The sequence below is a fragment of the Gallus gallus genome, chromosome 3, assembly GCF_016699485.2.
Source record: "Gallus gallus isolate bGalGal1 chromosome 3, bGalGal1.mat.broiler.GRCg7b, whole genome shotgun sequence".
Classification (NCBI taxonomy): domain Eukaryota; kingdom Metazoa; phylum Chordata; class Aves; order Galliformes; family Phasianidae; genus Gallus; species Gallus gallus.
The window spans coordinates 29,500,643-29,523,650 of record NC_052534.1 but is presented as its reverse complement, the minus strand read 5'-3'; the positions used below and the strand labels follow the sequence as shown (position 1 = coordinate 29,523,650).

The 23,008-nt window shown below is 42.0% G+C and overlaps 1 long non-coding RNA gene across 3 annotated transcripts in view; it reads right to left on the bottom strand.

The window, feature by feature from the left end:
- LOC121110313 overlaps positions 1 to 23,008 on the bottom strand; it is a 92,063-nt gene that overhangs the window by 53,691 nt on the left and 15,364 nt on the right. The window contains exon 2 of one of the 3 annotated variants that reach the window (XR_006938693.1): positions 8,748 to 8,828. The exons of the other annotated variants lie outside the window; for them this stretch is intronic. This is a non-coding gene — a long non-coding RNA (uncharacterized LOC121110313). Of the gene's footprint in view, positions 1 to 8,747; positions 8,829 to 23,008 lie in introns of those variants that run through there. 3 annotated transcript variants of the gene reach the window in all.

The following is a 23,008-nucleotide window of genomic DNA, read 5'->3' as shown; positions in this document are numbered from 1 at the left end:
CCAAATCACACTATGCAGCCCCTGCGATAGTATCCTTGGAAAAGAAACGTCTTTCAGGTGAGAAGTAAATCTGCAGCCCAACCTCCTCAATCCTCTGTCCCCTTCTGCACGAGAGCAAAGCTCAGTGCCATTGATCCTAGCTGAATTCACTAGGAGTGAAGTTCTTCATCACTGGCTAAGGTAAATCTGCACAGTTCCTGAGAATGAACTCACCAGCAAAGTAAATATTAAAACATCACATATTTAGTATTATAGTTTCTTGCTTTCTCAGTTTCTCCTTCTCTGAATTCTTCCTTCTTCCATCCTATGTCCAAGAAAAAAAAACATTTTTCTTCCTTCCCTTCACAGTTATTGCCTGCTAAACTGCTCAAAAAAAAATGAAGCAAAGTATTGCAGCGGAGATCTCTGCAAGGTTAAAGAAGACACCTTTTACTTTAACAAATGATGGTCTCTATCTGCTTAGTATCCCTCTCATATGTCTGTAACAGATACAGTCAGAATTGATTATCTTTACTTCAGGTGTACTAATTAAAGCCCTTCTCTGATGTAATGGTACTACTAAAATTTCCACTTGGGTCATCTGTGTTCTTCTGTGGATCTTATTATCTTCCCTATACTCAAAAAAATATATTTAAGGAGATGCATTTTTTTAGATCATTCAGAGAAGAAATAAAAGGAGCCGATGGGTCAAAATAATCAAAACAGAAAAGAAGTTCCAAGATTTAGAAAAAAAATCAGGTTGGAGGTATTTCAAAAGCCAATCTAATCCATGCACAAGGTCAAAGTCAGCTTCAGAGATAGATTATGTCATTCAGGGCCTCATCCATAAGAGTTCGGAAAGCCTCCACAGATGGAGACATCCCAGCTTCTCTGTACACATGTTCCAGAAAGGCAAAACATTGGCAGCAGGCTGGGTGTTGTCAGTACTTGCTTGGAGCTCAGCATTTACCCAAGAAAACTGAGGCCTACAAAGGAGCTGGTAATGTATTATTTAAGGCCCTTGTTCAACTGCAGAATGCCCAGGATGACAGCTCCAGGGAATTATTAGTCAGCCTGTACCAGCATTTGGTGAGCAATACTGGGAGAAAAAGATCTGTAACAAAATTTGCATTGTGAGTCTGACACTTCCCAGAGCATCCCTCACTGGGGACTGGCCACACTGCACCTCAAAGCCAAGAGGATCTGGGGATTCCTTTATTCCCATATCCCTGATGCTATGGAATCTTCTGTTACTCTTATAGCATCACACATACTCACTTTTCCAATGAAAAGCACCTGAAGATTTCCCAGCATCTCCCCCATTATCTTTTCAGGATTTTACTGAGAGATTCAGGGCCACAATACAACCAAGGAGGCAGTCAGCTTCCACACAGCAAACATCAGGCATTCTCTGTGGAAGGCAAGGAGAGAGGGCGTAGGCTGCAGCAGACCTTTAAATGCCTGGAGAAAACAGGATTTTTTTTAAGAAGCTGCAGTACACGTCTTTTATTTGTCAATGCAGTAACACCTGAGATAACAAAGAGCTTGTTGCTTTTCTAATGAAATCAAACTTTAGCTGTTGGCTTAGACCAACACTACAGCAGACTGCTTGGATTGGCAATGAACATTGCTACGGAATGCACATTTAGAATTTTTTTTTTTAAAAATGAACATGATTCACTCTTTTGAGCTAACTGAAACAATGACTTGAGCCAGAGTGATTAGACAGAACAGCACCCTTGCACACACTGGAGTTTTCTTTTGTCTTAGTAATTCTAGCACCAACCAAGCCCAAGAGTCCAGGTTGCAGCAGTAAAGCTCTCACTTTTTAAAATTCAAATCTCCTAGGTCACTTGATCATTAGAGGCAAAAGTGCTCTGCTCAGAAATGCAGTATAAATAAGTAAACGGCAATGCAAGCAATTCTATTTCAGCTTGAGAAAAACGAACCTGAAGAGAATTTTTTCTTCTTAAAATCTTTCAGCTTTCCAAGACTTGGTCTTCTGACCATGCTTTAACAACTGCAGTTAAAGAAACAAATAGTTCAGCAAAAGACATTGGGATATGGGAAGGATTGAGGGGAAGCGATCCATTTTGGGGAGCTATGACCATTTCAGCATTAGCACTGAAAGAAAGCAGCAATTTCAAACCCTCTTCAACCACAACTCCAGTTACAAGAAGCCTGTCTGTTAGGATTTATGTAGTAAATAACTCCTAGTTTTGTCTCTTGTACATCTCTGACCATTAAGTACCAGCGTTATTGCCCTTGGGGAGCACTTAATGTCTCCATCTATTTTAATTTCATATCATTTTGCACCGGTTCTTTAGAAATGCAATTGTATGCATTGCTTTGTTTCAGTCAATATCACCTAGACAGCTTGAAGTCAGTGCACAAACTCCTTAAAGATAATAATGCCCTGAGATGAAAAGAAAATATTTCACCGCTTCATACGCTTGAATAGGAAGGAATTGAAAGGATCTCTACCAACATCAGACAAGCTCACCATTTAATGTTATATTTTAAGAGTCTGATTATATGTTGTTGTCTCTTGTAGTTCAATTCAGTACAATTTTTCCCAACATACAGTGCACTTCAAAGCTGCTAGTGCAATTGTTGCTATTTAGATGATACTCTTTAATTAACATAAGATTTAGCATTGCAGACAGCATGTATGTAGAACTCATAGAAAATCAGAGCGCATGAACTTCTGCAATCCCCAAAACAATAAGCCTATTTGCGGCTGGCAAATAATAGAAATCATAAAGCCTCCCTAATTAGTGCATTCAGTTTTGGTGCCATCTAAAGACTGAAGCACGCAAGTCTCCTCATTTAAAATTAATTCCACAAGACAGAGAGAAATCACAGTAGTGCACAATGCAGAATCAGAAAAGATGAGGGAGGAGGAACTTGACCAGCAAAATGGCCATTGCAGTGGTGATTATGGCTAATGATAAGATGTCACAAGACTTGAACTGTCCAGAGTGAGTGAAGTGGGAGGTGTGTGTGTACGTGAGTGCATGGAGTTAGGAAGAAAAAAAAAAAAGGGTAGACAGCCAAATCTCAGGGGATTAAAGCAAATTATTTAACGTACATAGCTTCCTGAATTATGTTTATCTCCTAGTCTATTTGTTCTTTATGAAGTGCGTATTCACTGACTGGAGAATTTTCTTAAATCAATTCATTGTCTGAAATTATACCTGGAAACCTTTTAATTAAGTCAAATGATTTGTAGTTCATTCACAAACAGTTGCAAGAATTCTGTAGCTGAAAGTGCGCTGGCTTCATTTAGATTTCTAAAGGTCTGAATATTCTTGTCTATCCCTAATTCGTGCCCCTTATTAACTGTGAACGCTGGCTTTCAAAGTCTAATTCTATTACAAATCCAAAATTCATGCTCTTTAGAACATCCACACACCAGTAAAAATTGTTGGTAAAACATATCGAAGGTAATTCTTCTCTTCACCAAGCTTTCTTCACATGTGCTCCTGGGAACTTGTTGCTTCCAGCTTCCCTCAGGAGAACATGGGAAGAACAATGACAACCAAGTTCTGTACTGAGGAAGAGCTCTCAAACACCACAGCTAAGAACTAGGGAAATCAAAATGAAGAGTACACTCGAGAGGAAAGCATATGTTTGAGCTTACAGTGAGTGACGTCTCTTGAAATGGGAGACATTTCAGATAGATGTTTTAGATATCCCAAAGAGGCATTCTAGAGCAAAGACAATTCCAGTAAACTGATTTGAAACTACAAAAGCTGACAGCAAGTTGATTAAAGGAATCCCTTAAATTGTTGATTTTGCTCCTGCAGTAATGACTGGAGTCATAGTAATACGACTACCTTGAGTTTAGTTTGTACATTTCTCTTGTACAAGAGAAGGATGATCAGATCCCATTCACCAAAAGTAATACACCTCTGGATGATATGTTATCTGGGATAATTACATCAATAGGCATACTTCAGCAAGTGGCCACAACCCTGCTGATGTTGAGGTTTTTTTTTAACTGATACCGAAGGAGACCAAAATAACTGCCTGCATATATTTGAAGATCATTTATAGCGAAGTTGAATAGGGACAGTATAAAATGTACCTAGATGTAATATATGTGTGTTGTGCTAAGCCAAATAAGTTGATGAATCCAGTTGTGACCCAACAAGGGCTCATGCGTGCCATATGTTCTAGAAGCTTTACGGATGAGCTCCCTGACTCAGCTGCTTAGATGGGCTGTAAAACTAAAGTATGAAAATCCTACAGAGGATATGTAAAATGAGATACTGGGAAACAAAGAGTTTCTAACAGTGAGATCTGCCAAGGGACAGAGTCACAAAAGAAGGAATAGGAACAATATTTTTCGAGATACAGATACCGAGTTTGATAGCTGCTCTGCACGGAGGTGACTGAAAGGATGCTGAGCTGGTCTTTTCCATGTACAGCTACGATTTTGTTTCTAGCAGCCAGCATGAATGAAAAACTCCTGTTTTTCTCAGACTTAACCATTTCAATTAAGCAATCAACCATTAATTAATCAAGCAATTAACCATTTCAAATTCCTTCTCTATGGCAACATTAGAGACTCCCAGTGAATGGGGGGGGGTTTATTCCCCCTCCTGTCAGTGTCCCTTCATTAGGCAACACTTCCAATGCTGGACACCTAATTTTGGTACTTATTGCTCAAGTGCTCCTTGTCAATGATAAACCTAAAGCCATTGCTGCTGCAGCTGGATACATCAGACATCAGGCTGGACTCTCAATACGAGAGCTAACACATGGAGGCATGACTGACAACAAGCAAAAATTTGAATTAATTGAGATTTCCTTCCTCATTTGGAAACAACTCAGCAAAAATATAAACCTTGTCATATTGAAGGACGGCTTAATACTGCACTCTTAAATGAGACATGACTGAGTCTTAATCCCTCTGAGTGAAACTTGACTAGTTCCTATTAATAGTTTATTATTATCTCTGATTGTTTCCCCCCACTTCAAACCCTTCGTGCATCATTTACATGGGATTTTTAAATGGCAAAGCAAAACCCATTTGGAGAGACATTTTCCCATTGTAATAACACTCACACACATCAGCTAAGTCAGTACTGCCTCAAACTCAGCCTCCCTCTTCTGCAGTGATCAAAATTAAATGCCAGCTGATCCCCAGGGAGGCTACAGGCTGAGCCAAGCACAGTAAGCTCCTCTAGTAGATACTGATGCTCTTGCTGAACCCACTCACTACTTATTCATGTGTTTAGTGGTAATTCAACATTGCATTTTTACACAAATCACAGGATCCCAGCCCAGCATCTTGAGCTAAGACAGCTTCTCTAAGCTCTCAAACTCATCCTCTGACTGCCTCCCTCCAACTTTGTTATTTCTCAGTGCAAAGTTAGAACCTTTCTCCAGGTTGGAGTGGGAGGAAAAAAAAAAATCTCTAAGAAGTTAATTCATGAACTTACAGTTAAAACCCATGCTTTTTCACTCTTTGATGTCAGCAGACAAAGAAGAAGATGTCAGATTCAGGCTTTGCTGTTGTGTGGACAAGCTTAATAAGAAAGCGTCTCTTTTTCAAGAAGGAGCAGAGAATGACTGCTCTGCTAACATTTATTTCTGCTTGCTGAAAGAAGAGATGAGGGCAGATCTCCCTTTATTTTACCTTCCTAAAGAATTGCCTTCTGTCTGCCCCTGCTAGGAGGAGCTGAAAGAAGAATGAGTTAACATCCTTAATAGCCACCACTAGAACAACGTGGTATAATTAACCACAGCTGGCCAGGGCTCATCCAATAGGGCTCTGGGGGCTGTTAGCACCAGCTGTGTCTTTGTGCAGGTGAAGTCTTTCTTCCTAAGGGCTCACATAGATCACACTCATTTTCCTACGGATGATGACCCAGGACACCAAATGATTCAAGAACCTGTGATTTCAGGACCTTTAAACTTGTACTGGCAGGCAGCATGTACTTGTCTCTCTGAGGACACCAGAGGGAGATCACCTCACTTGCAGAAGGAGGAAATACACTTATTCCAGGGGTTCTTCTTTATAGCCTGAGCCCAGCCCCTGTGCTGCTATAATAAAGAGCACTCACCATGAATGCACTTCTTGAGGGAGGGAACACTGTTGTCAGCACTGCCATCACCCAGAACGTTTCACAGGGCTATCAGCCAATCAGGAGAAAAATCTAATGGGACTAGAGAATAACCAAAACCCTTAGTTCCCTTTTGGGTATGAAGTGAATTGGTTCTAGAGGGTATTTTAATGATAAGTGCATCATTTGCTGTCCATTTTGTGCTGCAGTTACAGGTGATCACAGGACACCTGAAAGCTATTGAGGGAACAAACTGGCAATGCTATAATTCCCATATGGGCCCAGCTTTTAAAAAAATAATTTTATTTCTAGTTTGCAAGTGAGCAAGACAGCAGGTAGGGCTGTTTTCTACTTAGCATTCTGATTTTGTGCCAGCTTTATAGGGTGAGAATTATGCCCAGATTCAGTGATCCTGTTTTCAGACAAGAGGCAGAGAAGCCAAGGAAATGTGCTGCCCTGTTTTAGCATTTGCTAGTAACATTCTCTGATTGGGACTATTGTGGTATTTGAGCTAGTCTTACTTTGCACCTTGCACAGGCATTCATGCCTGAACAAAGAACATACAAAATGCTGCTCTCTGGATTTGGCAGCACGTTTTAAGCATTTGGCACAACCATACATTTCAGCGTAAAGTGCAAGAAAACAAAGAATCCAATCCCATTCACTTCAAAAAGAGGAAACAAACACATAAGTAAATAAATAAGTGAAAAGAGTATTTTGCACTTACCTAATGACAAAATTTGCCAGGTCTGACGAGTCCCTTTTTTTAATGTTCCTGTCAGCCCTGCTTTTAAAACAGGAAGAATGGCAGCTGAGGGCAACTAATAGCTTACGGGGTCAATCTCAGTATTAGGATTTGAATGGAGAGATGAAAGAGGTCTAAAGGGAATGAAATCTCCGGCCACAGAACTATGATCCATTTGGGAATCGTTCCCATGGGGCCACTTAGCAACAGGCCACCATCCAAGCACAACAGCCCCATGAGCAGAGGAAAAACTTTCTTCTTTCTACTTTGCCCTCTCCGCCAAAGATACTGTTTCAGACTCATTCCCTGGGGAGTCCCTGCCTCATCAAGAAGAAATAAAGCTGGCCCCTCTAAGAGTGATTGTGTCTCCTGCTCTGCAAAGGCACACATTTCTCTTATCCCCAGGAAGAAAATTGTCTCATTTTATATTCAGAATCAAATGTACTAAATTATAAGCGGTGGAATAATTGCGTTCAACACGATACACTGCATCTGACCTTAATAAGACAGCCTGGTGGCCTTAACGGTTATGGGACTGGCTGCTTCTATTCGTAGACCTGGGGATCATTTCTGTATTCTCCCCGCAGTAAAAATAAGTTATGTGCTTCTTGCATTATGTCCGTGCGCTCTGGATGACCCTGGGGGCTCCAGCAATAACTCGTTTTGTCCTGCTGCAACTCAGCGTTGACTTGGCCAGTGCCACTGACAAAGAAACAAAGAAAGTAAACATTTACCTAGAGAGAGGGATAGACACGGCTGTGGAGTCGCTTTTAACCTTAATTTTTTGATGCTGAGTTTTAGCAATTCTGGAAGGAACTTTGGCTTTTCTGACACAATGAAGTTACCCTGAGTATTGGTGACTCCAGTGCAGGAAGGACATGCTTCTTTTATAAAGGCATTCGGATCAAAATCTGACACGAACCAAAATCTGTTAGCAGCCCTCACTTCTGACCTTCGGGTCACATTGGTACTCAGGTGCCGCCCCCACACATCTCTACCAATGCTTCTCGGTCATAACCTACACCCCTACTATTAGAGCACCGAGCTAACCGTGCCATCCAGAAAGCACATTCCTCTGATGGGATAACTATATCACAAACCCATCACACAAGTTAGAGTTATTTGCCTTTGCTAAGAAATGTCCCTGCACTTTGATGATGGAAATCCACAGGATGGGAGGGGAGGATAAGCCCCGTCCAGGACACACCCTTGGGAGCCTACAGATATGGATTTTAATCCCTCTTTTCCTTGGGGATCAGTTAATCAAAAGCAAATAAGAGATGAAAAGAAACATCCCAGCTTTCTGCTGAATAACAGAAGCAGCTGGAGAGAAATGTGCGGATAGAACTGAAATCTAATAACTGAGTGCAAATTCTATTCTCCAGAGAGGTGCAAACATGAAAGTTGGGTGGGTATGTTGCCTCTCTTCCCTGGCAGAGGATGTATTAAGGTTTCTACATCTAAATATCCAATATCAAGTTATAACAGTGCTTTCTTCCAGGACTTGTGCTATCATTATTTATTCTAGTTCAGCTTTCTCTGTAATCTTGGATTTCTTCAAACCAAAGGCAATGGTGCACACCTTAACCCCTTGCATTGCTGTTCCTCAAGTGTTAAAGAGACTTTCTAGTATTTTCTTCACAGGGGTTCTGGAAAGATAAAGCTCCAAATGCTTGGGAAGGTGCTCAGGGGCTGTGGATGTAGGCGTTGTACAATATACTGACATGAAAAAAGAACTGATATGTGTCTTTATCAGAAGATAGCGAGGAAATTGCAAATGGGTTAGACCAGGAGACTTGAAGAAAAGATATCTGCATTATTTTCCCAGGTCTGTCCTTGATCTGCTTGGTGACCCTGTCCATTTCCCCAGGTATGATATGGGAACAGTAATACTGACCTTACAAGTCTGGATATTGGGAGTACTGAGAATGCTTCACCATTTCCATCACAGATGGTGTCTGAGAATTAGTAATGTCCTTGTCCTCATGCAACCCTGATGCAGCTGTTTCTGAGCCTCTCACATTCCAGAGCTAAAGCAAGGAAAGCAGAAGTCATTATTGCCTTAACCACCCCTGTGCAGCCCTGATGCACTCTCTGAAACACATCTTGGATGACACAACACGTTGTAGCCTGTGTGTTGAGGGCACTCACACAACATGTCTCTGTAGCTACGCTAAGCCACAGCACCTAGCATGAAGCCCCATCCTTGTTCAATGAGCTCTGCAAAACAAATCATAAGCAAAACCAAAGGCTTTAAGAGAAACCAAAAACTCCATCTTACCTTTGTGCCCCTGAGCTCCCTCCACTGGCTCACCAGAGGTGAGCCTTTGAGCTGCCTCGGAGAACCTGGCAGCATAGCAGACACCCTGTGGCAGTTTTTCACTCTGATGCACGTCAGGGACATGCATTCACTTCTCTGCAGAATGTCTCTAGCAGGAACTTTCCAAGCTGAAGCGTGTCCTTTTTCTCTGAGGAAGATTCATAATCTGAAGTCAGAGAGGATCTCCAAATGGCAGGAACTGGTCAGTGCTACTTACCAGTGGCAGCGTTTTTGCTCTTGGTGTTACTTAGCATGATTGCAGCCTTTATGGTCCATAGCCTTCTCTACAGTCCCCTCTTTGCAGTGCCACTGTGGAAATGTCTGTGTAAATGTGAGTTTCAATAGCCATTATACTCCCAGCAGCAGCAATCCGCGTTTGGTACCTCAGAGCCTGCTAATCTGTCGTAGTCATAAGGCTACTTATCTCCCGCTCTTTTCAAATACCTCAGCAGTGGATACAAAAGGCAAATGGCAGAAGCTATTCTTATGTGGAGTCTGAGAGGGTGTTTTTCCTCTTTTCCTTTTTTTTATTTCCTTTATGCTCTACTGTTGCTACATTACTAAATGTCACATTCAAAACTGATGACAAAGTTTGACGAGAGATAAGGGATAACAATCTTCCCACTTTCTGCTCATGTAAGACTCCTGGCCTAGAAGAGCAGCTAGTTACAGGATGAGGTTGTGAGGGTACAGAGCTTTCTTGTCTGCTCGCTAATCAAAGCACCGTGGCCTGAAAGCTTTGAAAGATTTAGTTCAGATCACCTTTGTGCTCATTTTTAGCTCCGCTATCTATTTGCCCGTGAATCCTCAGCTCCAGTCTACAGATGTTGAGTTACTAAAGGATGGTGAGAGAGAAGAGCTTGTACACCGCGGACATAGGCATTGTTCATAAGACAAAGAGAGGTAAGGTTTCAGAGGGAGTTCTAGTGAGGATAACAGGAATGAAACCTGTAATATTTATTGCCCATCACCCACTCTTTCCTCTGCTAGCCTATTTATCACAAAGTGTTAGTGAAAATAGCTGGTTCTCTGGCCACAGTGAAAAAAGATTTCAGGAACATATGCTAAGAGAACCAACACAAACAGCGACCTTTGCAACTTTCTGCTTGGAGCTGCAGGAACACTTCAGCACTGGAGACCACTAGGGTAGAGGAGGAACTTTTGATGCTCCTCTACCTTAGAAATAAATCAGTCTTTTTCCACCTGCATGTTTTTTGGTTTTTTTTTTTTTTCTAATTGTCATGAAGGTAAACGGATCCCTTCACCACCAGCTGACGAGATCGACTACTTGTACAGCTGGGACTGGAAATCTCCAAGACCACATTGCTTGGAATTTGCTGTGGCAGAGAAAAAGAAGGGGCCAAGGCCTGCCAGTTCGTAGCGCAGCAGCAGGCAGCCTTCCTGCCCAGCCTGATGTAAACAAGACATTGCTCAAATGCTCCCATTTTCTCTATTTCTCACAGTTTTACACATCGTTGAAAATCTTTCTCATTCTGCAGCTTTTGCTGTAAGGTTCAGTCTTAGAAATAAATCCTAGATTACCAAAATGGGAAGCTTTTCAGGCCCTGATTGCCAGAGACTGGGGAGGAGAACCAGGCAAGGCACAGACACTGTTCTGACATTTACACAGGAGCATTCACCACTGCCACTCTGCTACCGGCTGCTGGGATGAGTGGACTTGTGATCTGATGCAACGTGGCTGTCTCCTCTGTTCCTCTTTATGGAAGGGGTCAATAAGTAAATTTATCTGTTAAAAGTTAATAGCTTGAAATTTCATTCCAATTTCCCTTGCCAAGACAGCTAATGATAAATTTAGCTTTTAAGAAAGAGAGCAGGCATATAAACCTCTCCTAATCAGAGGAATGGCAAGGCACACTGTTGCTTCCACTTAATCCAATCTGCAAATCTAAACAAATACTCTGCCTTTCACAAGTGAGGGCCCATATGGACCAATATATTCACAGAGTTTCAATGATCTTTAGTTTTTTTAAAATGTCCTTCACTGCTGTCACCTCTGCAATCCTTCCAATAGCATCAGCAGTGGCAGGGCTATCACAGAGAGCAGCAGTGCTGCTGATGTCCTATTACCACACTGTTTAGGCCCTCACAAATCAATTTTGGGTGATATTGCGGCGCAAATGTCAGCAGCTAGGGCTGTATTGTTGGGAAGCTTTAGATAGAAAGCATGGCTTTCTGCTGAATTGGACTGGCATTTTACATCAGGGATAATAAACAAGAGGATCATAGAATCATAATCATTAAGGTTAGAAAAAACCTCTAAGATCATCTTGTCCAACTGCCAACCCACCCCCACCATGCCCACTGACCACGTCCACACAGCTCTTGAACACCTCCAGGGATGGCGACTGCACCACCTCCCTGGGCAGCCTGTTCCAATGCCTCACCACTTACTTTCTGAGAAGAAATTCTTCCTAATATCCAAACTGAACCTCCTCTGGTGCAACTTGAGGCTATCACCTTTCATCCTATCGCTAGTTACGTGGGACAAGAGGCCAACCCAAACCCTGCCACATCCTCCCTTCAGAACTTGTATTCCAGAGCCTTCCTTCCTCTTTTCCTTCTGCCCCAGGTGCAAGAATATTCAGTAAAGGATGAGACATGGATCCTTGGCATGCATCTCTAATTCCTATTGAACTTTTTTAGGCACAGACATATATAACAATAGTCAGGACAAAATAAAAGCCAAGACCAAGGCCTAAAAACCTCAGATATTCAGGTTTTCTTGATATTGATAATCTTGATTCAGTGCTTTTGTTCCTAGTCAAATCTGATCAAAGCATTACAGAGAGAAACAACTCCAAGATTTCTGAGAAAACAGGACTAGTGCTGTATACCTGAAAAAAAGAAAAGAAAAGAAAAAAACAAGACCAAAAGCAAAGAAAAATAAAGTTGAATCAGAATTTGGCTTTCTTCAAACGTACTCACTCTTCTCCCATTGCTCCACTGAGCTGGAAACTTACAGCATCAACTGGTTGTGGAAAGGCAAAGGCTTCAGCACCCTCCATATTCTGAGCTCAATCATTGCAATTACGTGAGCAACCACCAGTGTACGACAAAGTCTAATATTCTCTTCATTGAGTTGGCCTCTCTGTATGTGCTGGAAGGAGTGTCATTTTGGTGCTTTTCCATGTGCATTCACATGCATGGCCCACTGTGACTTTGCTGTCATTTGCCTTTCCTGCCCCATGGGGACAGATTTTCAGGAGGAGGTGGGAAAGTGCCCAAGGCACTTCAGACCATGTTTAATTTGCCTTCTGTATGATTGCTGCCAGAAGCTGAGGAGCATTTCACCTCAGAGTTTGTCTTAGAAGGCCAGAAAATCCATTTGGTTTAAGATTTTCCACATGCCTGTCATTGTGCATACAGTTTATCCAAAGAAGAGATCAATCATAGAATCAAAATCACTTGAGTTGGAAGGGACCCTTACAGGTCATCTGATCCAACTGCTGCAATGAACGGGGATGATATTCTTCTTTGGTTTGGGGCAGCCACATAAAAGCAAGACAAGCTTTTATAGAAAACAGGAGTGAATGAGCCCAGATCTGCATTCAAACTTAACCTGCCATCATCAAAATGAGAGACATTCAAGGTGATCTTTTCAGCATGTTTCCTTGATGCCTGTTGGCAGTTTACACGCATAAGTGTAATTCTGTGGTGCATGTATAGATTTGTATATATCTGCTGATTATTTATGTGACTCCTGGTGTATGTGTTAATGCATGTACTTGAGGCTTACTCCTATCCATTTAGCAATACCAGTAAACCTACTTTCCAGTGTTTACCTATGCAAAGTAATAATCCAATTGTACTCGCAGCACTTTGCAGCCAGGACACTTGGGGCACTGTAGAACAACAATAGAAACAATTCAGAGCACGATACAAACATTGTATTAAAATCATCTTATAATTCAAACAAAGCATGCTGAGTTCCTAAGAGGCAGAGCAAATGGAGATGTCAGAAAGGAATAAGTCTGTGGTTACAATGGCTTTGTTTCAAAGCACACGAAGAGAAAATTGAGTTTTAGATGGATTTACCACTGACCTGACAGTGGGGTGAGCCCCCAGTACCAAAGCCCTTTCTGACAAAGATGTGGAGTCAGCTCTCCACATCTTTGTCTAAAAAGTTCTAAAAGATGAGCTGTGTCTGGGTGCTCATGCACAGTCACATTAAGCTTGAGGAAAGCAAGACTGGAGTATTGCAGGGATCTGTGTCATGAAGGGCTTTCCAGCTGCAGCAAGTGACAGTCACTCTGCCTTGAGGGAAGCTGTCACTGCACTGAGCACAGGGCATGGGGAGTTTCATGCACCAGTGGGGACAGGGGGAGTGACCTCCTAATGAACAGTGAGGGGTGCTCCACCAAACAGCAAAGCATGTGGCCCATTGTGGGCACAGAGTAGAAGCCCTCCTCTCTTTCTGTTACGTTTCCCCTGTATGTCCCCATAGCTTTGCCAGTGGGAATTTCAGCTGCTCAGCTTGCCTGCCAAGGTGTCCCCAGAGAATGCTGTGGGAGCTGTTGTTGTTTCTCATGAGGTTTTGGGAACAGCACAGAGATACCAAGCCAGAATGAGCCTTGCAGATGAGAGCCCCGTGATTTGTTGAGTGCCTCCTCCAAGGCTAGTGCTATGTAGAGGGAGCTGCAGCTGGTGATAAGCGCTTAGCTCCAAGGCTACCAAGAGCTCAAGAAACCTGTGCTAGTTTTGCAGCAAGCAGAGCTGAAAGCCATCCTCCTGCTGCATGCTGCCCAGTGCCTTCTCCACGTAAATCAAGGATTTCCTGCTCAGATGCCCAATGTTAGAGCTGCCTTTAAGTGCCTGACATTGATTGCAATGGGATACAATCAGTACAACTTGGTTCTTGGCTGAATAAAATGAAAGTCCTAAGCAAAGTCATGCCTGGTGGAGCTGAATGTGGTGTAGCCAGAGGAAGGCTGAACACTGCCCTCTGCCTTTTCAGCTCTGTGCAATAGGCATTTTTCACTCCCAAAAATCTGAAGTCTCCCATAGCATCTACAGTAGTATTTCATGAAAAATTCCAGGACACTCACAAAGATCTGGGGTGAGGTACAAGCCCCGCTGGTGGTATGCAGTGAACTAGGAACACTGGTGGGAAGAAAGAGTACTGAAGAGGGAAAATGCATCAGAATAGAGATGCTCGTGCTGGTTTGCTCTGGGAGGTACCAGAAGCCTGTGGATCATCACAAGAGTCCCAGTGCCATCATAGCAAAAGACCCAATAGCAACCTTTCTGACTGTCTTGACAACTGTGTCTGGAAGTCCCACAGCATATGAGACTTCATGTAGTCTAAAAATAAAGCCAATAATTTAATATAACCTCACTGACATAAATACAATCATGGATTTCTTGTACCCATTCAATCATGAATGCGACATACATATTTTCCCTCTAATTTAAAGAATATCAGATGATCTTGCTTCAAACTTTAATTTAATATAATGAAGTAGGGAAAGAGCCTTCAGTGTATAAATAAAATTACTTGTTTGCTATATCAGAGTAGCACAGAATACAAATTAGTTTCCAATGTTTGTACAGTGCTTAGACAAGACGGTGACTCAGTCCTTGGGTAAAAGTCCTCTTGGAGTATCCACTTGAGAAAAGGAGGCAAAAGATACCATTCTACTATCTTTGTGTTCTCTTCAGTAGCTGTGCTTGTGTGATGGGTAGGAAGTAGATCTGGCTGGCAGGGGTCATAACACAACCTCTTTTCTTCCAGTGTACCCCCAAATACCTAAACATTACAGGAAAACGCATTGTCCAGAACTGGTACTCCCAGTGAAGTAATTGGTGATTAAGAGAATGAGACTTTACAGTAGTATTGAGACAGAAATCAGAATATCTTAAAATTTACAGTATTGGAGTAATTGCTGAGCTTCTCCAGACAGTGCCTTAACTGGAAAAGTTGCTGTGGCAGTAAAAAGAGCATCCCTACAAGACTCAGACAGCCTGACACTCCAAGCTGACCAACCCTAATCTAAGTTTATTAGGCAGGGCCATACAAGAACAGCTACAGCAGCACTGTCCTTTCAAGGTTTAATGTTTGAAAAGACCTAGTATATCAAAGGAAGTGATATATCAGGGTAAATTGGGCCAATTGTTGGAATTAACCCCCAAAGGAAGACTGTCCAGAATCTCTTAAGTGCTGCTTTTCTTCCCAAAGACCTCCTGTTATGCTGCCGCATGTATTATTAGTGACATTAGACCTATATCTATGGCCTCTTCCTGTCACAATCCTTACACATCACACACTGACATTGTCCTTTCCTCACAGCTTTCATAAAGAATGACATTTTTGACATCACCCTATGAGGAAGAAGTAAAGAAGCAGAAGAAGCAAAGAAGCATGCTATTTCGGGATGAAAACATACAGATTCAACTAGTTAGTGATCTGAGAGTTTAGAAGACAGGTGATGTCTCCTGTAGATTCCTTCTTGTAATGGAAGGAAAAAGGTATGTGAAGGATTGCCTCTCACCATCCTGAGCACCTGATGAGAAGGTGATTGAGAACTTCCAAAGTTTGTTTCATTCATCTAGGACACACTTATATTTTGGGGATATTTGAATTAAACAACCTCCTGTGGTTTCCTTGCTCAGTATGAGAAGGTCCTTTCTTCTTCTCCAGGTATTTAGGAATGAGGAACTGTGGAAAATGTGCAGCATGGAAGAGAAGACCAGAAAGGCCAGCTCTTCTAGGAAGAAGTTTGAAGGTGCTGGAACAGACCACTTATATCTCAATGCATATACTTCTGCCGTTCTCTTCTTTTTTTCTGCTTTTTGCCTTCTTTTTTCCTGAGAGGAAAAAGAAGGGAAGGGAAGGGAACGGAAGGGAAGGGAAGGGAAGGGAAGGGAAGCGAAGCGAAGCGAAGCGAAGCGAAGCGAAGCGAAGAGAAGAGAAGAGAAGAGAAGAGAAGAGAAGAGAAGAGAAGAGAAGAGAAGAGAAGAGAAGAGAAGAGAAGAGAAGAGAAGACCTTAGAGATACTGATCAGCAGTAACACAAATAGCACAAGATGATGATATCCAGAAACTAATATAGGAAGCACTCTTCTGGGACTGATCTGCAGTCCATAACAGTGTTGGAATTCACTGCAAAACCTGACTGCTATATTGCTCAAATCTCTTGATGTCACTTTCTCGCCTCATTTTTCCTTGGTGTCAGCACTATACCTACATGACAGTATTATGTGTAAATGAATAAACAGAGCATTTAGTGCTGCACAAATTTCTGAGGTCATAACTCAGTTTTGACTCAGGCTTTTCTCAGCCTCCTTCTGGAGAAAAAGCTGAATCATGTAAATAAGGAGCATGTAAATAGCAAATGGATAAACAGATTATGAAATTTCTCCTAAAGCTTTGTTCATTCTTCAGCCATTATTCACCATCTATGTACAAACAGGTATAAGGATGGGTGCAATTGTCTTCCAGGCTAGACAAAGTAAAACTGATGAAGACTACAGATGCCAGAGAAAAGGAGATCTCTGGAGGGTACAAAAGAAGCTCATTGACACACCCATTCAAATGATCATGGCTGCAGGGGAAAACACATCTCAGGTGAGCTCAGAAGTGTTTTTCTGTACTTGGGAAGTCTAGGTCAAAAGAGACATAACTGGACAAGGGATCCAATTTATTATAATGACATCTTCTACAACCGGTGTTTTGGAGCACTCCAGCTTAATGATGTTCATCTCTCATAGTTACACCAGTGATGCAGTGTTAACACCTTGATAGCAGATTTACCTTTAAATGCAGAATCCTAATGACAAAGGGGACATCTGACTCTACTAGTCAGTGAATAACAATTAGGCTATATTATGGTCCTGGTGACTATAAATCTGGAATAAATCCACATAATTCTTTTAGCTTCTGCAGATTTTCATAAACTGTTTTCACATATTCAGTTGTGATACTGAAGATTTATATTGATATCATCATATAGCTTATGTCCATTTCATTTGGAAAGAGAAGGTAACATGCAACTAGAGTCAGCATTCTCATCACCTCCCTAGACATGCATAAAAGCTACAGAACAAACCTGACTTTTCTGGTGAAGGTGAAGCAAACTGCCTTTTGCATTATTATTCTGAACAGTGCCTATTCTCATGGTACTGAGCCATATTGATGCAGTCAATGGCAATAATGTCTTACATTTCTGTAGCACCTTTCATCCCTAAGGAACCTGTGAGGGATCCAGTTTAGAGGTTTCAGTGAAACACTTTGACTCTCCTTTGCTGCATGAAAGCTTATTAATTACAGATTTTTAAATTGGCATTTGCAACCTTGCTCTGCCTAGGGCCTACACAGCTCAGTCCGAAGCTCTTGACAAGATCAGCACTGAGTGACCACCCAGCCAACAGCTTGAAAAGGAGCTCTAAATAAATGCGGAGGACTCTCAGAAGAGCCATACTTCGTAGGTGAAAGTCCTAATTTCAGACTAATCCCACTGCTAGAGCTTCACTGTAAAGTATGAGCTGAGTGACGAATCTCCAGACAATGGATACATAGCCTGACCTGTCAGAAACAAAATTCAAAGAAGCACACTCAGAAACCCAGTCTGAGAGGGAATCTAGGTCAGATGGAGGCCAGGCAAAAGTTATGCATTTCCATAACACTGCATTCTCAGAAAAAGCTGCTAACACCTGACATGGAAAGGAATCATGGAACCATAGAATCATTAAGTTTGGAAAGACCACGAAGACCATCTAGTCCAATTGCCAACCTATGCCTGTGACTGCTCTAGACCATATTACTCAGTGCCACATCCACACTTTTCTTCAACACCTCCAGGGATGGTGACTCTACCACCTCCTGGGCAGCCTGTTACTCACCATGGAAGATCTTCCATATAGGATCTGGCTGTTCTCTCACTCCATTTTTTGTAATAGCTCTCATGGCAGTGAAGGCAGAATAACAATAAAGTGAATTTGATAACAAACTCTGGAAATAAGAGAATTAGAGCCACTAGTAAATATTTCCACCTCAGAACTTAGACAAACAAGATGAAATTGCTATCTGATGTAATCTAATTGAATTCCGTGGATTTACAATCAGAGACAAATTTAGCCAATAAAGAGAAGAATATAAATGTTTTATTCAACATTTGTGACATCATAAAGTTAATATAGCTGTGCAATGAAAGGAAGGTTTTCTAAGCACATTTCTCTAATTTAGGTCTCTTTTATAATAGAAATTAATTAAAAGCATTCCATGAAATTGGAGAAAGCAGAATAGAATGCTGAAGAATGTCACTTCACTTTTGGGACAGAGACATACTTTGTTATTTCCTGCTGTTTATCTCTCACTTTGCAAGCAGGAGTTCCCATTTACATTCAGCTATCAGCTGCCAAACCAGAGCCTGATGGAAGATGCATGTCTTTTCCAGAAGGATCTTAATAAAAACCACCAGTAGAGAGACATTTCACACTTGGCAGTTTATATGTCAGAGCAAGAAATAACTTCACATGATTTCTATGACCATTCTGCAAGCATTTGTGGAAGGAGGCTGAGAAGATAATAGTTTTGAAAGATGCAGGTTAAGGAGAACTCATTGGCTTGATTAGGAAAGAGCACAATTCAGCGAGCTCAAGGGTGTTGCTCTTTTCCCCACAGATTTACTGCACCAAGTTCATCAGGCCAGTAAAGAAAATGGAAATAACATGTCCTTGTAATACACAGAACTAACTACTAACTAACTACTAACAGTATCCCAGAGCCTTTGAGTACCACTGCCAAATGTCCCTTAAAAAAGAGCTCATCCACATCACAAAGAGCAGAGCATCTGTGGGAGGAGGTAGGACTCAGACAAGTGCTTGAGTTGTGCTAGAAATCTAGGCCTATTTCATCAAATGAGAAATGTAGCTCGTACTCCAACAACACTTTGACAGCGAGGATGTTTTGTTTTTCTTCTGTTCCAGGAAAATGGTCTTTCCACCGTCTTGCCCAGCTCATTCCATTTTTTCCTGGGCATTTCTATGAGACCCATTCCATTCTACCGAGAGTGAAATGAGTACAAAATATATAGACATGGGAGGCTGACAAACCTGGAGGCTACGGAGCAATATCTGCTCCTGTGAAATAGGAATCTTCTGTACTTTTTGCCCCATAGCTAACTCTTGCCCTGAAGACTCAGAGATTGGTAGAAAGGAGAAGCGCAGGGTCTTTGAATGCGTTAAGGTCAGCAAAATCATGGCTCAAAGGGGAGGGCGGTTTTGTGTTCCTTCTTTAAAGGCAGTGCTAACCATGCCGAAATACAGGGTTATTATGCAGCCTGGCAGGATTTCAGTGATTTTATTGACAGGGTATTTTGTTATGTTTATTAGATTTGTCAAAAAGGCATTTTACCATGTTTATGAGATAGAATATAAATTTATAGAGCTTTAATACTTTTGTCAAAAATAGCCTTTACTGAAAATCAAATAATGCAAATAGTGAAACCTCCTACCAGGCAAATCCAGGAAAAATTTCTGCCAGCCAAGCCACGGACTCATCCACAGAACAGGATGCAAAATATTGTAGGCAAAACCTGTACTGCCAATCACTGGAATAGCTGCTGGATGCACCCAGCAATGCTGTGAGGCTCCCAGGTGGGTGCTCAAGCACTTCTCCAAGATGTGGCAGTTCTATCTCATGTCTTTGCCTGAACAGAATCATTGGAGTCACGGGGCACTGGCTGGTTTTGTCACTGTAGCCTTTGCAGGAGGAAGGAAAAAGCTTCTGACTTACATTTTGGGAAGGGTACTGCTGTTCTCAATAAGAGCTTGTCCCTATGGACTCTAGAACACAACAGGGCTTGGCTGATGTACTGCACAGGAAGGAGCCACAGGCACATCCTCCTCCTGTTTCTTTCTCCACTCCAGAGGCCCCTTCTGCAGGATTGTTTCATTGTTGTTGCTATTGCTTTTAATTTTCTGTTGTTTGTTACTGTCTTCCCTACCTTTCAAGTAAAAAAAAGAAAAAGCCTTATATTTCTGCTCAGAGAGCTTCCCTCTGCTTCTTTCCTTGTTCTTTTGTTCATCCTCTACAAAACTATCAAGATGTGAACACTGGATCTCTTTCCTGTCTCTATGTACTTAGGAGATTAACCTGGCAGTTGATACTCTCTCCATTCTTGGGAACTGTGATGCAGCAGCAAGGAAGGCTGAAGAACTAAGTCATTACTATGTCACTTGGGATGTCTGCAGCAGCTGTGATGACATTTCCAAGACAATAATTCTGGAATGCGACCTCCAAGTCTCTTCCCCAGTCTTATTGGTAACTAAATGCCTCTTACATTGCTTCCCTTTAGCATAGGAATCCTAAAAGGACGGAAAGGTGAAGGGGATGAGAGGCACTGGGAAGTTAGGCAGGAGAAATCTGTGAAGTAAAGGGCCGGAAGAAGAGTGTGTGTTAAAGCACGTTGTCCTTATGCTGGAGGAGTTCACTCTGACATGAAGGGCCCTTAAGGGCAGAGAAGGGATCTATTCAAAAAACAGGACAGGTGAGGGAGATGTGGTGACTCCATCTGTCAGAACAGCCTTCCCCATATGTGTAGCATCACTGCACCAACAACATTCCTGGCCATGCTTTGTCTTGTGCCCCTGGTGAGAAGCAGCAGCACTGCCTTGGCTTGCTACTCTCCCTTATTGTACATGGGGACATGTTCAAAGCACAGTGCCAAGCAGGGTGCTGCAACAACCCTGTTAGACATAAGCTCTGATGATAGTAAGTGTGACTGTGACCAGCCAAGGGGCATTTAATCTCCTTCCATTTTCACATATCTTGTTTTGGGAAACATATCTCATAAAACGCTGTGGGAGCTGAAAGCTGATAAAGCCCATCAAATAGCGAAGTGTGCTCTTTATTGCCCAAATCGCCCTAACTGAAGTATCAGTAGACTTGGATGCCTCTCTTAAGCATTTATCTGCAAGTGCTGCACTGTCGTTAGTTTAATTGGGGTGGAGGCATGTGCTGCGGTGATTGACTTGGATAGCACAAAAATGAAAAAGGCTGGGAGAATGGAGATGGTGCGCAATTACTATGCAAATTTCAAGGGAATAATCATCACCAAACAAAAATTTCCATTGTGTGGATGCTACTTGCAGCAAATATAGTAACAAAACTGGAGATACAAGCAGAACAGATTGAAGAAACTTCCTGACACTTGTTGATCTAAAATGGCATCAACTTCAGGGCTTGCAGAAGGCATTTAAGTTCCTTCTGTCATCCGTCTATAACTCCAAAATGCACCCTAGCACAATGCCTGCTACCACCTTCTTGGGAACTCTTTCACTCCAGTGGTATTGCAAGTTTATGTTGTATTCATGGAGCACCACTTTGTCTAGGTCTGCCCTGTCCTAGTTACAACAATTCTCCCCTCTACCACGAACACAGGCCACAGCCTGCACACCCCATTCAGTACCAAATATCAGATCCAAAGCCTTGAAGAAGGAATAGGTATGTGGAGCATTGCCAGAGACCTTGTATATAGCCTTGGGGTTTTTCTCCCATTTATGTGATAGTTTTGTTCCTTTATTTGTTGCAGTGAGCTATATCTTAAGGGGATTTTTCTCCACTCCTTCATTTTGGTATATACTCCTATATCTCCAGGTCATGGAGATTAAGATTAAGGCAAGTTTGAGCAGCCTGCTCCTCTCCCTGGGAGTAGGATGACCTGTGACTTCTAGACAGCACTTCATGTATGCTGGGCAGTGAGAGTGTAAGGCACAATACAGTATGTAAGAGTATATATTCATAGCCTGCTTTTGAGTACACATACCATCAGCTGAATCCCATTAGCTTCACCCTTGATCTGGAGAGACCCTACAGGTAAGCAGATGAATCAGCCTTAGTATGAATCAGTATCACATGAGACATCAGCAAGATGCCATACGGAAGGGTTCAAAGTATAGATAAATCCACACAAACCTTAATACTCTGTAGATCATTCAAAGATTTTCACATTAGCCATTTTGTTATTGAATCCAATCTATGAAAAATGAACATTGACTTTCTGTAGTTCACTGTGAGAAATCAAAGTGCTTCAGGTTTGTAAGAAGAGGGTAGTACAAAAGCATAAATAGAATAAACTGGCCATTAGGTAGCATTTGTCATGTGCCTGTGAATAACTGAAGAAAGCATATGAGCAGCACATCCAAGATAGCCATGCAACAAAGGATTTGGGAGAAAGGAGGATCAGAAAAAAATGCTAGAGCTTATTCCTCTTACAAATTTATTTAACCCACTGGATGCTTGTTTTTTAAATCAAAATAAAAGATTATTGAAGGACCTCCATGATTCTTGGAAGATGTGCTCAGGATACCTCAATCAGCCCACTCTGTGCAGGACCCTTTGGACTGAACATGGTCTTGTTAGAATCCTAACCCCACCTCCCTCTTCCTTCCCCATGTGCTGCCCCAGATATCTGTGCATCCCTTCCCTGAGTCTGCTGAATCCTCTTTCTGTATACAACAAAGCCCTGGGTATTCCTGTAAATTATGCAGAATGAGTATGCAAGAGACTGGAAAGGCTCCTAACTACTCCCTGGGCTGGCAGCTTGAAGCAGAGCAGCTTGCAAGGGAACAGACAGCAGTGTTCAGAATGCTCAGGCTCCCCAGAGCCAGAGGTTTGAGTCCTCATAGGGCCAATACAGCTACGTGTTCCCAGTTGCTTTACTGCAGTCCACATATCTTCCTGTACCTAATGGTCCAGATAAGACCTTCAAATCCCGAGACTCTTGCCTAGTTTGTGTGCCTGCAATACATTTTGTAGTACTCCTGGTGAAGGTTGGGGTTTCCCCAGTGTTTTTGGGTAATGTTTGCACCAGAAATGATCCAAAAATCTAATTGGCAGGAATCCTAGACCTTCTGGGGAATATGTTTCCTG